The following is a 19456-nucleotide window of genomic DNA, read 5'->3' as shown; positions in this document are numbered from 1 at the left end:
CTCTGGGGAAGAGCTGGGCTCTGCTGGTGAGTTGTCATTGTGGAAGGTTTCAAAAGATGGCAAATGATGAAAACTGGAAATGTCTGGGAGGGCTGGGCAGAATCCTCCCCAGATGTGTGGTGTTGCATTTCATGCTGGCCCATGCCTGGCTTTTCTGGGAAAGGTCTGTAGAAGAGAAATTAAATTCCAGTTTTTTCCCAACAGGCCCGTGATGTTTGGTCTGGGTTTCTTTTTTATTTACTGAATTTTACACGACCCAGCTTTTTCGATTTACTGAATTTTACACAAAAGTTCTTTCCTTGTTAAGGAAAGAACATGAGCTGTGCTGCAAACGTCTGGAAACAGAACTCAGCCATGCAAAGCCACACAGCTTGGAGGGATTGGTTTATTCCCACTTTGATCTTCCAGATGCCCTCCCTGACATGACAGTTCCCTGTCCAGTGACGTGGTTTTGTGTCAGAGGGTCTTTCCTCTCCATGAGCTGTTCTGAGAGATCCAGGTCAACATCCTGTTGAATCTGGAGGAAAAGAAGAGTGCTTGAGAAACAGGGAGACGTGTTGCCAGAAAAGGAGTCTTGGCCAAAAGATGGGATGGCCAGACTGCCTGAACTCTCCCTGAACCGAGGAGCAAGCCGGCCCCAAGGATCCCAGCAATCTCCAAACAGCAAGAAATACTCCAAAATCTGAGTTTTTAACTCTTTCATTATACTAATTTGATTTAACCCCCATTTCACTTTTTGTTTTAATATCTTTTTCCATGTCCTGGGGCTTTACAGTGGACATTGCAAGGGGTTAACTCTAGATAGTCTTTTCCTCTATAAAGACTGGGTGTAGAAACTTTTAGCTTTACTCTCTTATCATTTCTGGGAAATAAAATAATTCCATGTGCCATATTTTCCTTTTCCTTCTTTCCCTTTTTAAGGACGTGTTGTAACCAGTGGTGCACAAATGACTCCTTGCTTAGATAAGACATTATGTTTTTATCCTTGGACTGTGCCCCAGGCTCCCAGTAATGCCAGCATCAGCTAAGTTGGGATCTGATTACTTGTTCTTGCCTCTTACTCAATGTCAGGCTTGATTGTGCCCATTAATCTGGTTGGTTGTTTTTTTTTAAACTGAGTTGTGGGCACAATCCTGCCTGATTGTCAGCACTCTGTTACTATTACAGCAAGGCTTTTCACATTTCTACAATTCTAGGTTTTTGGTTTCGTTTTTTGGGGGGTGTTTTTGGGTTTTTTAAATGGATTTCTCACCATTAAAATAGCCATTTTGGTATTGATCAAGATTTTGGGCAGCTGTGGCTCAGAGAGGAGAAACCTGGGCTCCTGCCCTGATCTTGTTGGCTTTAGGGATCTCTCAATGTTTTCCATCTCTCAGTATGATGTGAGGGTCAAGGATAATTTCCAAGGAAAGTTGTGGGATGAGGATGTGCTTGGACAATTTTCATTCTGGGAACGACAAAAGGTTATAGAGCAAATTTGGTAGTTCAGGCCCCGATTTCAGCACCACATCCACACTGATAATCAGGACTGACTTGTGGAGGGTGGAGCTGGAGGGACAGAACGTGGCATTTGTTCCAAACAGATGTCAGCACCCTGTTCCAAACCACTCCAGCACAAAAGCAGCCCTGAAGATGGACAAAACCTTTGGGCAGTTTATTCTTTTTCCTCCCCCTGCTTTCTTACATCACTTTCTGAGCCACAGCTGCAATCCAGCCAGGACCGAGTCAAGGCTGGGGCTGAGATTGATTTTATCAATGTCTCCTGATATCGATTGTATCAATATCAGGAGAAAACAAACTGACCCAGAGGTGGCCTCACATCTCCTGAGCTCGCTGTGAAGTGGCAGTGGCCCAGCCAAGAGCCAGGAATCTCCAGCTGGTTTCTTACTGCCATGATCCAGCCTGACAGAGCAGCCAGGGAGGTGGGAAGAGAACTCACCTCCTTCCCTGACCACAGAAAGGAGGGATTTGAGTAGGGATTTGTGAGGCTGGCCAGCACTTTGTGCTGAGGCACTTCCCAGGGTGCCTTCCTGGGGAGCTCAGGGATTGACTCACCTGCACAGGCATCTTAGGTGGGTAACAAAAGGCAAAACTGGTATAACTCAATCTTCCCAGTGTGGAAATGGAGGTCAATCCTCCTCCAGATGGACACAATCCTCTTTTCAATGTGTTTTCCATTGATTCCTGCTTCGACTCTGAGGCTGGATACAGCTGGAGGGTGCAGGGGAAAGGGGAGAAGGGAGAAAGAACCAGAGTTAACTTTAATAAAAATAATACGAACGTTCAAAGTTCGAGCTCTGGGAATGGATCCATGCGGATTCTCCCGTGTGAGGGCACAGAGGGCACAGGCTCTGAAGAGCACATGGAACCAATGAGACAACACACTTATTCCTAGAAGGAACACTCAGGTGCTCTTGGGAAGGCTTGTTAGACAAGATGAAGGGCAGCAAAGATAAGGACACTTTGATTGATTAAGAGAGAACACAAAGTACTGCGGGCAGGGCGTCAGAAATAACATTTCTTTGGCGAGGTGAGTGCTGGGGGAAGATGTTTGCAGGCCTTGGAAGCTGCCCATCCATCTCTGGAGGCTGATTTTAATGGAAAGGAACTCAGTGCTGCATATGGGGAGAGGTGTCTGAGAGATGAAACTTAATGAAGGACTTGTCGGTATGCAAAATGGTGAGGCAGAAGTTCCTAAATGTATTTTTGGAACAGAAGCTCTCCTTTTATTCATAGAAAGCCACTGAAAATCCCCTGCCACTGTTGTGAAATTTCCTCTGTCTGAAATGCGGCAATAATTGCATTTTTGTGAGCTTGCAGGGGTTCAGGAAAAGGGTTTTTATGCGGTGAGCATAAATCCATCAATGACCAGGTGGTTCTCAGAAGCAACACTAGCCATGATATTACCTACCTGCACAGGTGGTGGTGGGATAAAAACAGTCATTTAAAGACAGAAGGCAGCAAGGCCCTTTTCTGGGTAATGTCTAATTAGAAACAGTGTGCTTCTGGCATTATGAGCAGTGTGAAATCATATCCTTAACATGTAATTATCATGGCAGACATTTCAAAGTGTTCTAGAGCAGATTTTTTAAATCAGCTCCCTCCTTTCCTGGGTGCAGTTTGGTATTTGGGATGCACTAAACGGCAAAAAGCTTCTTTCCATTTTCAGGTGTTTCTTATTACAATGAACGTTACATTTCTACATGTTGTGAGGGTCCCCTTGTTCTTCCAGCTGTAAAAAGATTCTGTCTGTGTGGTGATTATTCATAAATAAAAATAATTTAACAAACTTCTGAAGTGCAGTGATGGACAATGATGGACATGGGAGAGCATCACCCATCATGCAGGAGGATGGAGAGGAGAAAAAAACCAAAAAAAATCAGGACCTTCACCTCCTTTCTCTCCAAACAAACTTATTTGGCTTTACTGCTGCCAAACACCTTCATTTATCATTTACTGATTTTGCCTTAGAACAATGAGGTTAGCTCTTACATAACAACCCTTTGGAGTAAATAGAAACTTATGCAAGCTCCAGTCACTATGCTGGAAAAAATCCTTTACAACAATTTAAACAAACAAGTAAACAAACCAAAAAAAAACCTCCAAACCACTACACCCCCCAAAAAACCCCACAACAACAAAAGACCAAACCCAAACAAAAAAAAAAAATCCTTAAAATCTCTTCCCACCAGGCTGGAGTGATGGATTCTGCTCTTTACACACTGCCAAGCACAAATCACCCAGACCCCCCCCTGCCAGCTGTGACTTCAGGCTGGCTAATTGGTGAAATTTGTGAAATTCCCAGTTATTGCACCAAATGTTCAGCACAGATGAAACCTGACTTGGATTTGGGGAAGAACCCTAAGATGTTTCACATTTTTCTGATGAGCAAAGGTCAGGCTGATGACTTGTTCTTTCTGAGTTCACTTAACTTTTGTTCTTGGCTGCAGAGCACTTGGCCAGGGCCGGAATTTCAGAAGCACAAAGGGCTCCCTTTGATTTCCAAATGGGAAGAGCCTGAATTTCAGCCCTGTTGAGAAACGGGAGCTCCCACTGGGAATAACAACTGGATTGGCAAAGAAGTAGCCACAGGTCACTGGTGATTAAGAAATAAATCCCCTTTTTTGGACACCTGAGTGAAATCTGATTAAAATCTCATTTGCCTTATGGGGAGTCCAAAACCTTTTAAAAATCTATCACTGCCTGGCAAAAGCTCCACAGCCAACAGCTGATGCCTCCATGCACCAGTTGGAATTTCTCTTCTTTGTTTTCCATAAGCAGAAGTAAATTCTCAGAAATAAGAAATGCCTGCAATATTTTTGGAAAAAAAGATAATATTTTTCCTCACATTAACAAATACTTCCATCAGTGGGTATTCCTTGAGGATATTTCAGAGGGCTTCTTGTCTTTTTTCCTTTCTGGAAAGAGATCAGCTGATCAATACTTGAAATAATCATGGACAATCAGGAACAAACTTAATTTTTTTTTTTTTTTTTTTTTTTTTTTTTTTTTTTTTGTGAAAAAAATTGTTGGTTTCATTTTGTAATTGAACTTCGAAGTTCACTGAAGGGAAGGCAATTAAAATATTTAATAATGAACAAAATTAAAAGTACTAAAAGGGCAGAAACAAAACATTTTGGTTCTTATGTTTGTTTGCAAGTGTTAAACATGGTATCAGTTTCAGACCCAAGTTTGGGACCCCTTGGCAACATTTTAAAACTAAAATTAAATTATGTCCCAGGTAACAAAACAAATTTGGGGGAACATCACCTTCTGTCTGAAAATTTAAGAATTTCATTAGAGATCACATCTGGCACAATCAGCTCATGAAACACCAACTTGATTGTGAAACTCCTCACACCTCACAGGACTTACTTTAATGAATTGATATTGTGCTACACAATGAGATCTCAGCAGTGTTTCACTCTAAGGCTGGGAATGTCCTTTTCCAGTTATTTCCTACAGGGATAGCAAGCTTTTCCTAGGCTGGGCTTACATGGGAAAATCCAAACTCAAAGAACTGCAAGTGTTTGGGATGGAGCTCTGCTCCATCTTGGAACGATCCATCCCAAATTCCTCCAAACTGCTGATCTGTCCAGCACTGACTAGAACCTGGAAAACACAGCTTTGGAATTTCCCCAAACATGGGGAAGGAATCATGAAATAATCCAACTTCCATTTTTTCCCCTCGTTCTCCCCTCACTGCCTTGGGGGTGAGTGGTTTCCACGTGTTCATCCAGGTTTTGTCAGAGAGAACCACGAGGATGCAGCAGAGCCCCTTCTCCAGATCACCCTGACTTTCACCATCCCAGACCAAGATTTCACACATGGATTGGGTAAAAATCATTGTCTCTGCAAGCCCTGCAGAGAACTTGGCATGCCATGGAATTACTAAGATTGGAAAGGACCCCCAGGACCACCCACTGCCCCACCTCCTCACGTGCCACATCCACACAGTTTTTAAATCTCTGCAGGGATGGTGACTTCACCATTCCCTGGGCAGCCAGTCCCAACACTTGATAACCCTTTCCATGAAGAAATTTTTCCTACTATCCCATCTCAGCCTCCCCTGGCTCAGCTTGAGGCCGTTTCCTCTCCAGAGGGTGATTCATCCCAAACTCAGGTGTCCAAGGGACCTCAGAGGAACTGCACATCAGTGCCAACCTCCCTCCACGGAGCTCACGGGCAGTTTAGGTGACTTCCACTCCGACTTTATGGAAGGTGAAGTCACAGAAGATAAACTCCCCGTGCCAGGAATGAAAATGACACATGGAGCCATCAGGTTGGATCCCTCCACCATGGGTGATGTCGGCCCCTGACTAAAGCAATAACGAACAAAATTAAAAGAACTAAAAGGGCAGAAACAAAACATTTTGGTTCTTATGTTTGTTTGCAAGTGTTAAACATGGTATCAGTTTCTGACCCAAGTTTGGGACCCCTTGGCAACATTTTAAAACTAAAATTAAAGTCATGTCCCAGGTAACAAAACTGACAAATTTGGGGGAACAATAAATAAATAACAAGGAGTAAACAGCAAACAGCTAATAAATAAAAATTAACAAATAAATACAAATAAATAGCAAACATCCCAGCCAGAGACAAGGCTGGCAGGGAGAGCGTTACCTCACCCGCTGGAGCTGGCATGGGACTCATCTGGAGCACTGCACTGCCTCTGGGCAAGATTTTGGCTTTTCCTGCTGAAAGCTCTGTTTAGTCAGGAGTAGCCAACCTGGAGGAGAGCGTTTGCTGTGCCTGCCATGCCCCTGGAGCACCATCCCTGCCTCCTCGAGCGTTCTCGGCCGCGGCGTTGACACCTCTTCAGCTCTGCCCTTACTCAGCTGAGAAGAGAACAGAAATGCCATTCAAGCCCCAGCTCCAGCGTGGGAGGTTGGGAGTGCAGATCCTTGCCTTGCCCTGAAAACATGATGAGGGTTTTATGTTGGTGCTGTGCTTTCTATTTTAGGGAACGCCTTTGTTAGGTCACAAGCCCTTTCCTAGCACATAAAGCACCGTTTTTAAGGGCTTCTTCTACCACAGTTATATTCATTTATTCTGATTTCTAATCCCCCCACAATCCCAAAAATTAACCCAGGACTTGGGTTTTGACTTGCATCTTACAAATTCCTAGTTCTGGGTTTAAAAAGCATTTACCTTGCCCCTTGTTTTTCTTTGGCACTTTAAGATTTCCGTGGTGGAATCTGGATCCAGTTTGCTCCCAATGAAGATTCAAATGTCACCAAAATTCACCTTTTCCGGTTGTAAGGTTTTTTGTAAATCATTCTCCCCAGTGTCTTCTCACGGTATTTTTGTTTTCTGAGATGAACCATCAGATTGTATTTCAGAGAACCACCAAGAGTGGGTTGACCTTTGGCTGTGATCACAGAATCATCAGCAGATTTACAGTAAACTGAACAACGTTCCTTCCCGGGAAATGAGGCAGCGTTTCTTGGGTAGTTCTGATGTCTGGGGGCAGTTTTGATTTCTCTTCCTGTCCCCCAGATTTTCTACCTTTGCCATTCTTCAGACAAGTTAATAACTCAGGACAAAGATGGAATTCCTCCAAAAAACTCCTTTCAGTGTTGCCTGCTAAGTAAACTCAGTGCAAATAGAAAAGTTTCAGAGAGAAGAGAGACCACTCAAAAAAAGCCAAGACCAAACCCACAGGTGAAGTCCATTTTATCTGCAGAATGCATTATATATTTCCACATCTGACCTTGCAGCCCTTTCACACACCAGAGCATTTTGTTGGAGCTCAGCATCAGGGAAAAAGGGAGAAGAACCAACATTTTAAGCGTTCTGGAGAAAAACTTTCCATTTCTGCAGGGAACCTGAAAGCTGAAACAGGCACAAACCTAAATAAATATTGATTTTATTTTTTCAGTGGTGGATTCTCTGAAATGTTTGTTGTGTTGAAATTGAGGGGGCTTTGGATTAAAATCTAGGAGTCGTAATAGCACCAAAGGGGGAAAAGCCATGAAGAAAAATGAGAAAATCTGCCAGAAAAGATGACAGAATTATAGAATATCCTGAGTTGGAAGGGACAAGAATCATTGAGTCCAACTCCAAGTCCAGTAAGTTGCTCCAAAGAACCGAGGCACAGGACCCATCCCCAGTTCATCTCTGGAGTTTCAGGATTGTGTGTTCATCTGTTGGAGAGAGATTTTGGGGATAGAACAAAGGGATTGTGGCTTTAAACTGCAAACATTTAGGTTTAGATGGGATCTTAGGAAAAACTTCTTCCCTGTGAGGAATGGGAGGCCCAGAGTGGGTGCCCAGAGCAGCTGTGGCTGCCCCTGGGTCCCTGGCAGTGCCCAAGGCCAGGCTGGACAGGGCTGGGAGCAGCCTGGGACAGTGGGAAGTGTCCCTGCCCATGGCTGGGGAGGGAATGGGATCATCCCTAAAATCCCTTCCAACCCAAACCATCCTTCATCATCCAAAATGACAAGTTATTTTTAAAGTATTTAGGGCAAATTCAAACAGATTTTCCTTTCTAAAAGATTCCCCCCCCCCCCCAAAAAAAAAAGGCAGTGCACAGACATACTGACGTGTGGAAAGATGCTTTTCATGACTTTAAATTGAAGAAATTACTGTAAACATCCAGCTCCATTTTCCCCACAATATCCATTTTTGAACACTTCAGTCTCTTCCAGACTGCCTTACTCATAATTGCTGCCCTCTCAGTGGGTGTAGCAAGAGCAAGTGACTCCTTGCCAAGTGACAAACACACATCTCCAAACCCCTGAGCCTCACAGATATTTTCAGGAAGCTGCAAACCCCCTGATAAATCCTTGCAGACCACTGAGATGAATAATATTTGTGGATGCATTTTTGAGGCTGCCATGGTGGAGAGGTATTTGTGGCTGTGGGCTTTGCCACTCACATGGAAAACTCTGCTTGCCCTATATCCATCCTATAGGCTATATTTTGCACGTCTGCCTTTAATTAGAACCATTTCATATCATCAGGAATATGTGCCATCAAATGAATCATTCAGAAATTGGAGTTAACCAGCAAATTATACACTCCTCTGCTTCTCTCATTCATGAACTGCCAGTGTCAAAATTCCCTCAGGGCAGAGTTTTTAGCAGATCTGGTGAGCCCAAATGTATGGTAAATGTCACAGGATCAAGGAGGGGGCAGATCAGACCTGCACTTTTACACCATAAACCTATTTACAACAGCTATTTTCCCACTGACACATGGAATAACCTAATCTCTGTCCTTTCTATTTGTTTGGGGTTTGCTCCCCCAGATATTTCAGGAAAAAATGTGTTAAATTGTGGAGGAGCTCTCCAAGGCAGGCTTCATCTCTGATTTCAGTGATGTTTGGAGCATGACTTGGGGTTGTTATTCCATGGTCCCTTGCTGAAACAGGTCACTGTGGCCTCCCCTGTTAAAAGCTGCCTGCCAATTGCATTTTTCTCCAGGCCAGAATTCTGCACAAAAACACCAGTGAATTACTAGCAGAGAGAAAAAGCTCTTTATTGCTGTTATTTATACTTCAGCAGCACCAAGGGGATGGGAGCTCCCAGCCCAGGAGCTGCTCAGAAAAAAGAAACATCCCTGCTGATAACAACTGCAGAGACAGGAGGGGAGGAGGAGAAGGAAGAGGGAAACCAGACCAGCTCAGCCCCACGTGCACACCTTCCCCTCCAAACAAAGTCACTGCACTGTGGGACTCACCCAAATCTGACCTCACTGCATGGAGTTTAACCAGCTAATTGCTTTAATTAAAAATTAGCTGATCCACAGAAAAACATTTTCATGTTTTCACCATGAAAATGAGAAAGAATGGAACAGCCCCTGAAAATTATTCAGCACCATCTCATGAGCCAATGGAGCCTCCATGAACTCCCCAAGGACTGGAACAATTTCACCATTAAATTCTTTTTCATTGCTCTTGTTTATGCTTCAGCAGCACCAAGGGGATGGGAGCCCCCAGCCCAGGAGCTGCTCAGGAATACTGCAAGAAAAATCCCTGCTGATAACTCATGAAAACGAGAAAGAATGGAACAACCACTGAAAATTATTCAGCACCATCTCACGAGCCAGTGGAGCCTCCATGAACTCAGAAACACCATCACCAGGGACTGGAACAATTTCTTTTTGGCCTGAATTTCACTGATGGGTATACAAGGCAGATATAAAACAAATTAGCTGTCACTCTGGAACTCTGTTTTCCCAGTTTTGTACAACAGCTCATCTCATCTTTCTCCTGGACCTCTCCAGCCTTGCTGCTTTCTTCCAGTCAGGACTTTCTAACTGGCACTGGCCCCCAGGAATAACAACCAGCCTGGCAGCCACAAGCAATCTGCACTCCACACTTGCAATATTCTCTTTATGCACTTGGTTTTTGGCCCAATTTTCTCTCTAGAAGATTATGCAATGCTAATTACATTCTTTTTTTTTTTTTCCAGGAGATTTGATAGAAACACATCCAAAGGCAGATTTCCCTAGGCAATAGCCTGCTTTAATAAATTCTGGTTGCACTGGAAATATTTGTATTCTAATCTATTAAACAGAGATTAGGCAAAAGTTCCTAACATCACTTAAGCACTTCAAGCCAAGAAACGATTCCATTGTACTTTGAATTATACATGTGATTTTCATGTCATTCTAAAAGGGGGCAGATATGTTTCTTCCCCAAATGTATGTTCCAGTTGCACATTCATGAGTTTAGATCAAGATATTAAGAGAACAACCAACATTTGCTGCGTGCACAGCAGGTGACACACCAATGCACTGCTAAACCCCACGCTGCTGATCAAGGGTATGAAATGTTTTTGCAGGAATTTAATCTAATTCTTGCCTGAAAAATAAATCCCAGACAAGAGCCCTAAGGATAAGGGGCTTTCAGAGAAAGCAGTACTTGCTTAGGCGAGATGGATAAATTAAATAATGAAATCCACACCTTCAAAAATTATTTTTCTGTGTTCTCTTAGCAGGCAGATCCATAGACATTGTGATAATCTGTAGACAACCAGATTTAGCTACTGGATAACTTATCCCAGTAGGAAATACTCCCAATTTAGGGGGGCAATCCCCTCTCTTTCTTCTATGCTGCAGCAGCAGCACTGAAACCAGCTCACCTAAAGCAGGGTTATTCTGGATTTACCATCATTCTGAACAGAATCTCTCCCAGTTAAACCCACCCAGAGCATCAAGAAATCCTGCTGGTAACACAAAAACCTTTTTGCTTCATTTGTTCTCAATTTTCAGCAGCCAAATTAAGCAATAAGCGCCAGCCATGGATACCCTGATGAGCATAGAAACCTTTCCTGGCTCAAAACCTTGAGCCCCAGATATCAGCTTGGCTTGGCCAAGTGAACAAACCCCGCTTTAAAAACCTGCATCAAGCAGTGGAGGGGAGGCTCAGGCTTTCCTCTCGCTCCAGGTGGCAGCAGAGGTGCTGACTCACCGAGCAGAGCTGGCTCCTGGCTGTATTTTCTGCACCTCCAGAGCCTGGAAACAGCTTCCCCCTGGAATGGAGCAGGACCCAGCAGAAAACACAACCAGGGAGTCGGGAGTGGATTCCGGATGCTCCTTGCCGTGTCCTGCTGCTCCTGGCCCCCTCCTGCCCTGCTTTCCCCGCAGGTTTGCACAGGCTCCTTGCAGAAATCCCTTGTCTCCAGGCTGCAGCATCACAGAGACAAACGGGAGGAGTATCCTGGAGAAGGAGGAATGGCTGATGTGAAACAGATGTTTTCCCTTAATGGCTTATTGCAGAGGCAGCCCAGTAACTGATCCACCTGCTGGGCTCCCACAGGGATAATTGCTCACCCCGTGCTCCCAGCCAGCTGAATTTATGTTTTCCCTGCCTCATTATATCCATCTCTGCCCAACAACGTGCCCCAAAGTGCTGCACAAGTGTCACCCTCATACAAACACCCATCTCCCTCTTGCCCAGAGCAGCTGTGGCTGCCCCTGGATCCCTGCAAGTGTCCAAGGCCAGGCTGGACAGGGCTTGGAGCAGCCTGGGATAGTGGAAGGTGGATTGGAACAAGAGGATTTTTAAGGTCCCTTCCAGCCCAAACCATTCTGTGATTCTGCAGCTAGAGTACTTTCAATGAGCAGAGGTATTTTCAATGTTGCTTAGATAGAGAGATTCACATGGCAAGTAGGGTTTTCCAGAGACTCTGGAGATGTTAATTAAAATAATACTATGGTACATGTGAGAGGAGAGCTTCCCAACCAATCACAGCAGTAAATAATTCATGTCTGAAATCCCTGTTACTTTTAAGACCCCTTTTGCAATAGGAAGTGACCAGGAACACACAGTGAAGGTTTCTGAACATCCAGGTGATGTTTGTGCTGATTTTTAACTTGCTCACACCTTGCTATTCTGAGTCACGTCCAGCACAGAGCAATGGTTGAGGTTTACCCACAATTTTCCCCAAATATTTCAAGGCTTGCTCTCAGAGGTGCTGCTCAGTGAGGAGAGAAGCCCTTTAAGTGAGTTCTGATCATGGTTAACAGGCAATTAACAGTTACAAAAAGTTAACTGAACAAAGAAAAACAGAAGTTTCAAGGGATCTGTGCTTCTCACCTGGACCTTGGAAGGACGGGCAGCCCAATCTCCAGTGCTCCAAGAGTGGGACTGGATCCCTCTCACTGCCCGAGGAATTTGACTGTGATGGAGTGGATGGTGCACAAGTGATGGGAGGTGAAAAATTGTCACTGACTGGACTTGATAGGGCTGGAAACAGAGAGTGACCCGAGCTCCAAGCCTGGTTCTGCTCCTCGTTAGCACAGCCTTCATCTTTCCTTCTTTTCCAGGGAGCTCCTCATTTCAGAGCCTCGGGCAAGAGCCAGCACCAGCTGGAGATAATTTAGTCCTACTTCACTAATGTTGACGTCTCTGGATTTAATATTGGCTTTTCTGGAACCCTCCTAGGGCTCTTTGGCTTGGCGAGGTGGCTCAGGTAGTTATCCTGAGCATAATATTTTGTTAACCAAGCGGGTGCAGATCTGTTTCAAATACAAATCAGGAATCTGCTCCTCCAGGACTGACAGAGCTCCCCAAATCTTCCCCTGCTGAATGCTCAGCAGCCCTCAGCTCTGGGAAACATCTTCAAAAGCCTTTCAGGCTTAACTAATGCCTGCTGGAGTAACACTCCAAAGCAAAATGAAGTCCTCAGAGGGAAAATCCAGTGGCTGGAGAGATGGATGTGGATGAGCTGGGAATGCAGAGGGCAGGGGTGAGCACTGAGCTTTGTCAGGGCAGTCACCAAGGGCTCTGCTCAGTGGAAGAGGCATCCAGGTGTAGCAGACAGCTCCCAGAGCTCTCCCCATGGCTCCTGGGAATACCTGAGCCAGGGTGATGCCTTGGGAAGGCTGAGCTGGAGCAGAGGCTGGGCAGAGCTAAAGAATGAAGCAGGGACTTATTAAAATGCCTCAATGGATCCACCTGGGGCAGCACAAGAGCCCAGCCAGGGCTGCACCCAAGGTGAACTAAAATGGTCCCAAAATGAACCCAAGGTGAACCAAAATGGTCCCAAAATGAACCCAAGATGAACCAAAATGGCCCCAAAATGAACCCAAGATGAACCAAAATGGCCCCAAAATGAACCCAAGATGAACCAAAATGGCCCCAAAATGAACACAAGGTGAACCCAAAATGGCCCCAAAATGCCCGAGCGCTCCCGGGGTCTCTCCCTGGGATCAGCTCTGCTCCATTCCCACCTTGCAGTTCATTGTCCCAGCCCAGCTTTAGCCCAGGCAGTCCCAGCCTTGTTTTTCTCTCTCCAGCCCATGGGGTTTGTGCTCCTGGGCTGAGATTTGGCTCATTTGTCCTTGGTGCCCAGCTGGAGCAGGAATTGTTTTGTCTCCCTGCTCTGTGCACAGAGCTCACCATGCCCTGATGGGAACCCAGCCCCACACACTAAAGCAGCACAGAATGTGAGAAATAGAAAAACTAAAACCTGAGGTCTCGAGGGGACCTGAGCAATGGCCCAGGGAGGAGCTGGGAGGGAGCCCAGCTAGAGCAAGTTTTGAGAAGAGCAGACAATAAAAAGCTGAGGCACACCACAACAGCATTTGCTCACACCCTTGTGCCTGGGGACAGGCACAAACCCATGAGCTGAAATCCCTGGCAAAGCAGAAATCCAGAGGGAGATTCAAGCACTGCCCCTTGCCAGACTGGCCATGGAATATTTCCCTGCACTGTTGCTCCTGAGCTCTGTTCAGGGCTGTTCCCAGCCTGGTGTGTCTGTGCAGGATGATTTGGGACAGAGGGACACCAGAGATGGAAAGGAGATCCCAGATGTGTCCCCATCAGTGCTATAAACACCATGGGTGTTATCCCAGGAGCAGGACAAAGGAAGGGCACAAAGAGGCTGAAGGAACCTGTAGGTTCACAGTAACTCCAGGCTCCCCTCAGCCATGTCCAGCAAGGCCAAAGTTAAAACACTTTTTTGCAGTAATTTCTATCTGTTCAGTCAGATGCCTGCCTTGCACACGGGCGTGGTGGGAAATGTTGGTGTGATATCTATCACAAACAGAGGTTTTCCCTCAAGCCTCTCAAGATCCCATCTCTTTTATCAGTGGCTGCTGTTACATCCAGTTATTTATGCAGGTAACTTGCCATTAGCATGGAAAAGCCCTGGAATTACCCCAGCAGTTTTGATGTCTGCAGTAACTGTACCCTGCCTCCTCTTTCATGAAGAGAAAAATTTGCTACAATACTCAAGATAAAACAAATAAATGCAATATAAAAGCCCATCTAATTGAATTAAATGAAAGTAGCCTCTCAGACTGCCCTTTCTGTGAATCACATTATCTTCATGTTTACTGACTCTTTGACAGGAGACTAAATGATCCCAAATTTTATCAGAATAAATGAACTAAACAAAAAAAAAAAAATCCCCTCTAAAAAGGACAGACGTTCTTAACAGTCATCTGGAACAGATTATTCCTCTCCAAGTAGCATTGTTGATACTGAAAGTGTTGTAACAATATCCTTTTCTAATGTGGTTCTGCTGTGGCTCCATCCATAATCAAACCAGTCAGTGCCAAGAAACCCATTTAGCATGAGAAGCTCCCCAAAACCTGGATTATTTGTGTAAGACTCTGATTTGATTTTCCAAGCTCCATGATCTGACGAAATTTCTTTTCCTATTTTTAAAGGAGACCAAGGAATGAGCATCACCTACTCTGGGGAAATGTTTTTGCTGAACCATACACCCTCCAAGTCCTTGTAAATCCCAAATGCCACTAAAGAGAGATGGGGACTGGAAATCAAAACAATTTTCCCTGTTTCCAGCCTTGTAAAACCTAAAATAACTGCACCTTTTTTATTTTCTTGAGTATATATTGTCAGCTGTGCAGCCTGGCTGCATTCAAAGGCTACAACAGGTAAAGCAGAATGTATATTAATCTCATAAATGACAAATAAATATCAATCAAAGAACACCACCTTTACACCAAGATACTCAGAAAAACCCAATAACACTGAGGGCTCAAAAGGAGGCAGCTGAAACAAAACTACCCAGCAGAAAGAGCTGAACACTCACCATTGTTTTGGCTCAAGTGGATAAAAGAGTGCTCTGCCAGGATCCCAAATAAAGGCACTTCTACCACATCAGTGGTGGGCAGTGCTGGGAAGGAGCCTTCTCCTCCCAAAAAACATCTCCACCTCTGTCACCTCACAGATGTTTGTGTCTCATTGCCCAGCACGTCTCTGTCCCAAGCCATATAGAAGTGATAGGGGCAGAAAGATGAGGACTGCAATTCCCTAGGAAACTGGCATTTTAAATTGAAGAAGTCCTGTGGTTTTCACCCTATATTTTCCTTTTCCCAGATGCATGACCTGTTCCTGTCCTACTTACACAACCTCAGTTTCCCTAGATGTACACATTCATGGTTACACCAAAAAAATGGTTATTCTTCAAACTAAAAGCTCCTCAGAACTTCATGGGGGCAAAACAAGTAAAACAACATCAGAACAGAGCCTGTTAGATGCTGGGCATTACCAGTTCCAGCTGTTCTATCAACCAAACACTTCCAAACAATTTAGCCCAGAGCAGCGAATCTCAATGAAAAACTGATCAAAAAAAAAAAAAAAAAAAAAAAAAAAAAGAGAAAGAGGGGATGAGAAAAGTCAGAGCCACTTCAGAACTTCTTTTGAAGTCTTAGTCTGCTGTTCCCTGAGGTCACTGAGCCCAAATGCCATCCCTGGCAGAGAGTGAGGAGCCCTGGGTGCAGCTCTGCATTGTTGCGCGTCTGCGCGGGGAGCGGAGCGAGGAGCCACAAAACCAGCCCGCCTCTTCTGCCCACTGCTGGGACAAAACATGACTTGGAGTCACAGCAGGACCCGGGCTCCCCTCCCTCCAGCCCTGCCACCCTCGCTGGGAGCCAGCTGGGAGCCTTTCTTCTCGCTCTCTTTGTTGTCTGTGGTGCCCGATAGAAGAGGTCCTGCCAACCTACAATGGGAAACAAGAGCTGGGCCTTTGTGCTCTGTCTGCCCAGAGATAGGGCAGTAATTTATGTAGCCAGCAGTGTCAAAAGCAAGTTCATAATAAATTACTCTTTTTGGGGCACTTCCTTCACTTGCCAGTGGAGGAAAAGCAAAGAAAAATGACAAAGAGCCCCTCTTGTTTCCTTCAGACAACTGTGATTTATTACAGGCGAAAGAAGGAGGATTCCAAAAACATTACTGCTGTAAGGGAAGGTAACTCAATCTCCAGCAAAAATAAACAACCACATTTAAATAAACCTTCTGAGAAGTGCTACTGCCCTTTTCCCTCAGAATTGGGGGAGCTTTTCTTTGCCCTGACATTGTTCTGCTGTGTGAGATGCTGACCCAGGGATCTCATCTGGTTTGGGTGGCCTGGTAAGTCATCAAAGGATAAAAGGCAGAGAACAAAAGGGAAAATAAAAGTATTATGAGCTGCAGCTGAAGTGCCTGACAGATGTTGGGTGGCTGCTTGTGGGAACTGCCTTCCATCTCAGGAGCAGAGGGTTCCCCCTCTCACTGCCCAGGCCCCTGCTCCTGGTGTCCACCACCCCAGAGGGCTCTGCTCAGTGGGTTAGGGACTTCCCCCAGCTCTCCCATGAATTCAATAAATCACAGCAGCCCTCAGGTCCCATACCCTGTGAGGGTCCTCACAGACTTTAGAGCTTCCAGCAGCACCAACCAACCCAAGAACTCAGAGGACAGGATCCATGCCATGGCTCAGAGGACAGGATCCAGCCCCTCTGCACCGACCATCTCCAGACCTTTATTTCTCCCTAGTGGGAAAGGTGGGAAGATTAAATCTCACCTTCTTTCCTCCCCTCCTGCTTTGGCACCAGGATGGCACATTGCTCAACACTACCAATAGAAGTGGGTTAAAAGAGATTGGGAACAAATGCAGACCTTCAAGGGAAGCCAGGTCATGGGCATCCAGCCTGGCAAAGCCTCTGGAGAGATGGCATCCACCTGCCCAGTGGCTGAAGTCCTGCTTTTCCTCCTTATCACACACGCAGCAGCCCAGCCTGTGAGGGCGTGATGTGTGAGCACTGCTGAGCTCCCAGAGCCCTTGCACAACCCCAGGGATTTACTGCCCCACTCCGTGTGATCCCCAGGCACGCCCTCTGCCTCCCCTGCTGCTGGCCTTGCTCTTTGCTTGACTTCCTTATTCCAGAATCGCTCCCTAATTAACACGAGCAATTAGGAAAACTCACTGCAGGAATGTCAGTCCCGGTCTCCCCACTGAGATAAGAGATGATTAATGACACCAGGAAAATTATCCATACAGCTGCTTGGGTCTGTGGATCTCTTACATGCTGAGAACACGTCGGACTCAGGGTGGATTTTTTTCTTATTAAGGTTATTGTGCTTTGTGAAGCTCATTAGCAAGAGAAAGGTAATTAAACCAGCCTTTTCTGCCACACTTTAAAACTAGCAGGGTAAAGGAGAGGGGGGAAAATAGCAGGACTTGTCTTTATGGATTTCTGTGATGATGAAAAGGCTGGCAAGGATAATTTATGAGTTAATAGTGATGTGAGCTGCTGTGGTCAGCTGAGAACAAGAGCATTGCTTCAGGCAAACCAGGCAGGGTTAAATCCCAGGCAGCTGGGACATCCTAAATGCAGAGCAGGCAGTGCTGCCAAGGCTCCAGCCCGTGGAGACAACAGGATACCTTGGCCCAGGCTCCAGAATAGCTGGGATGGAATCAGGGAGCTGCTGGCCAAGAGAGAACGCCAGGGGAAGAGGCATGCCTGCAGCCACAGCCTTGCAGGAATTGGGTGCTGGCTCCAGTCTGTGTCATCCATCCACGGCTGGATAAACACCCTGAGGAGAAGCACAGCCCTCACCTGCTCACTCAGTGCTGGAGGAGTCACCCTTGAGGTGTGGGGCAGCTCCCTTACCCCTGGGCCAAGAATTCCTCCTGTGTCCCATGCCCTGGTGCCAGCCCTCGTCTCCGTGGATGGCCACGCTCTGGCTCAGCTCACAACCAACTCTCCAGACTGAGCTCTGTGACTAAAAATGTTTTGGGAGCACCCTCCCCTTGCAGCCAGAGGCCTCTGGAGAAGACAGGCAAATGGAGGAACGCTGATGGTCCCAGGATGGGAATGAAGAGAGGGACACCTGTGCCCCTGCCCCACCTTCCTGAGGGCAGTGATGGCCAGCTCGCCCACAAACATTAGCAGAAGGGACATTCTGCTGCCCCAGGAATCTCCTGGTGGAAAAGAAGGTGGATTTTCAGGGGTTTTCTAACTGGGCAGCAAGCCAAAGAGGGGAAGAGTAAGGATCTGTATTCTGGACTGAGACAGGCTGAGCTAAACCACGATCAAGCAACATTTTCCCCTGGTGACTTCAGCCCTGAATGCTGAAACTGTCTGCCTGGGAGACCCAACTCAAACTCTGCCTGGGAGACCCAACTCAAACTCTGCCTGGGAGACCCAACTCAAACTCTGCTTGGGAGACCCAACTCAAACCCTGCTTGGGAGACCCAACTCAAACTCTGCTTGGGAGACCCAACTCAAACTCTGCCTGGGAGACCCAACTCAAACTCTGCCTGGGAGACCCAACTCAAACTCTGCCTGGGAGAGACCCAGCCCATCAAACTCTGCTTGGGAGAGACCCAGCCCATCAAACTCTGCTTGGGAGAGACCCAGCCCATCAAACTCTGCTTGGGAGAGACCCAGCCCATCAAACTCTGCTTGGGAGAGACCCAGCCCATCAAACCCTGCTTAGGAGACCCAGCTCATCAGCCCAAGCCCCTGTGAGGCAGGAGGGACACCTGGGACCCTCTGCAGAACTTCTGAAGCACACAGCCTGCACAAACAACCCTGCAGCAGAGCTCCATTTCAAAACACTTTAGCACAAGGTGTTCTTCAAAGAACATACCTGTAAACATGTGTTGGGGTGATCTTTTTGTATCATTTCCATGGTTGATTAGAAATGGACCTATTAAAGAAAAAAATTAGATCTTCAGAGTGGCCAGGAAAGCCCCACCTGAGTCATGTTCTCTGGGCTCCTGTGGTGTGACTTGTGTCACACATCCTGGTACAACTTCAAAGGAGACTCTTGAAGAGCTCAGAAATCACCACCAGAAATGGACTGAAAGAGTATTTTAAGAAGTATTTTAACAAGTCAACTCAAATACCTTTCAGAGACAGATACAACCCTGAACTGCAAGGTTTTTTGTTTTTTTTTTAATTTAATTTTATCCCCCCCCAAAAACTGAATACTTACACTTCTGATCCCTGCTCCTTCTGGCAGCTTTCACATTTCCATCATTTGGCAGCACAGCAAGGATTAGGAGGCTTCCTGATGTCCTCCTCCTCCCTGAAAAAGAACACATGGCTGACGTAAACTTCTTGATTTCAATATTTGGGCACACAACCAGTGGGGATCTCTCACCTGCTTTGTTGTCACTTCTTGTGCTTTGCCTGCCTCACTGATCTGACAAAATGCAGTGCCAATGGGAGAGATTTATACCCTGGAAAGTAGGATCCTCTTCCCATAAAT

The 19456-nt window shown here is 45.9% G+C and overlaps 1 long non-coding RNA gene across 2 annotated transcripts; it reads right to left on the bottom strand.

The window, feature by feature from the left end:
* Nucleotides 1–132: 132 nt before the first annotated feature.
* LOC127060026 (uncharacterized) lies at nucleotides 133–11062 on the bottom strand. Of its 2 annotated transcripts, none has more exons than XR_007778543.1 (4): nucleotides 10919–11062; nucleotides 6129–6338; nucleotides 2056–2211; nucleotides 133–517 (listed from the first exon to the last, which is right to left on the bottom strand). It is a non-coding gene; the product is annotated as an uncharacterized LOC127060026 (long non-coding RNA). The 2 variants fall into 2 exon arrangements; XR_007778542.1 differs by lacking the exon at nucleotides 10919–11062 and adding an exon at nucleotides 6652–7083 and having other exon boundaries at nucleotides 6124–6338.
* Nucleotides 11063–19456: the final 8394 nt, after the last annotated feature.

This window comes from Serinus canaria, chromosome 11 (genome assembly GCF_022539315.1).
Source record: "Serinus canaria isolate serCan28SL12 chromosome 11, serCan2020, whole genome shotgun sequence".
Taxonomy (NCBI): domain Eukaryota; kingdom Metazoa; phylum Chordata; class Aves; order Passeriformes; family Fringillidae; genus Serinus; species Serinus canaria.
Note: the sequence above shows the minus strand (reverse complement) of the source record. Positions and strands in the feature narration are given on the sequence as shown.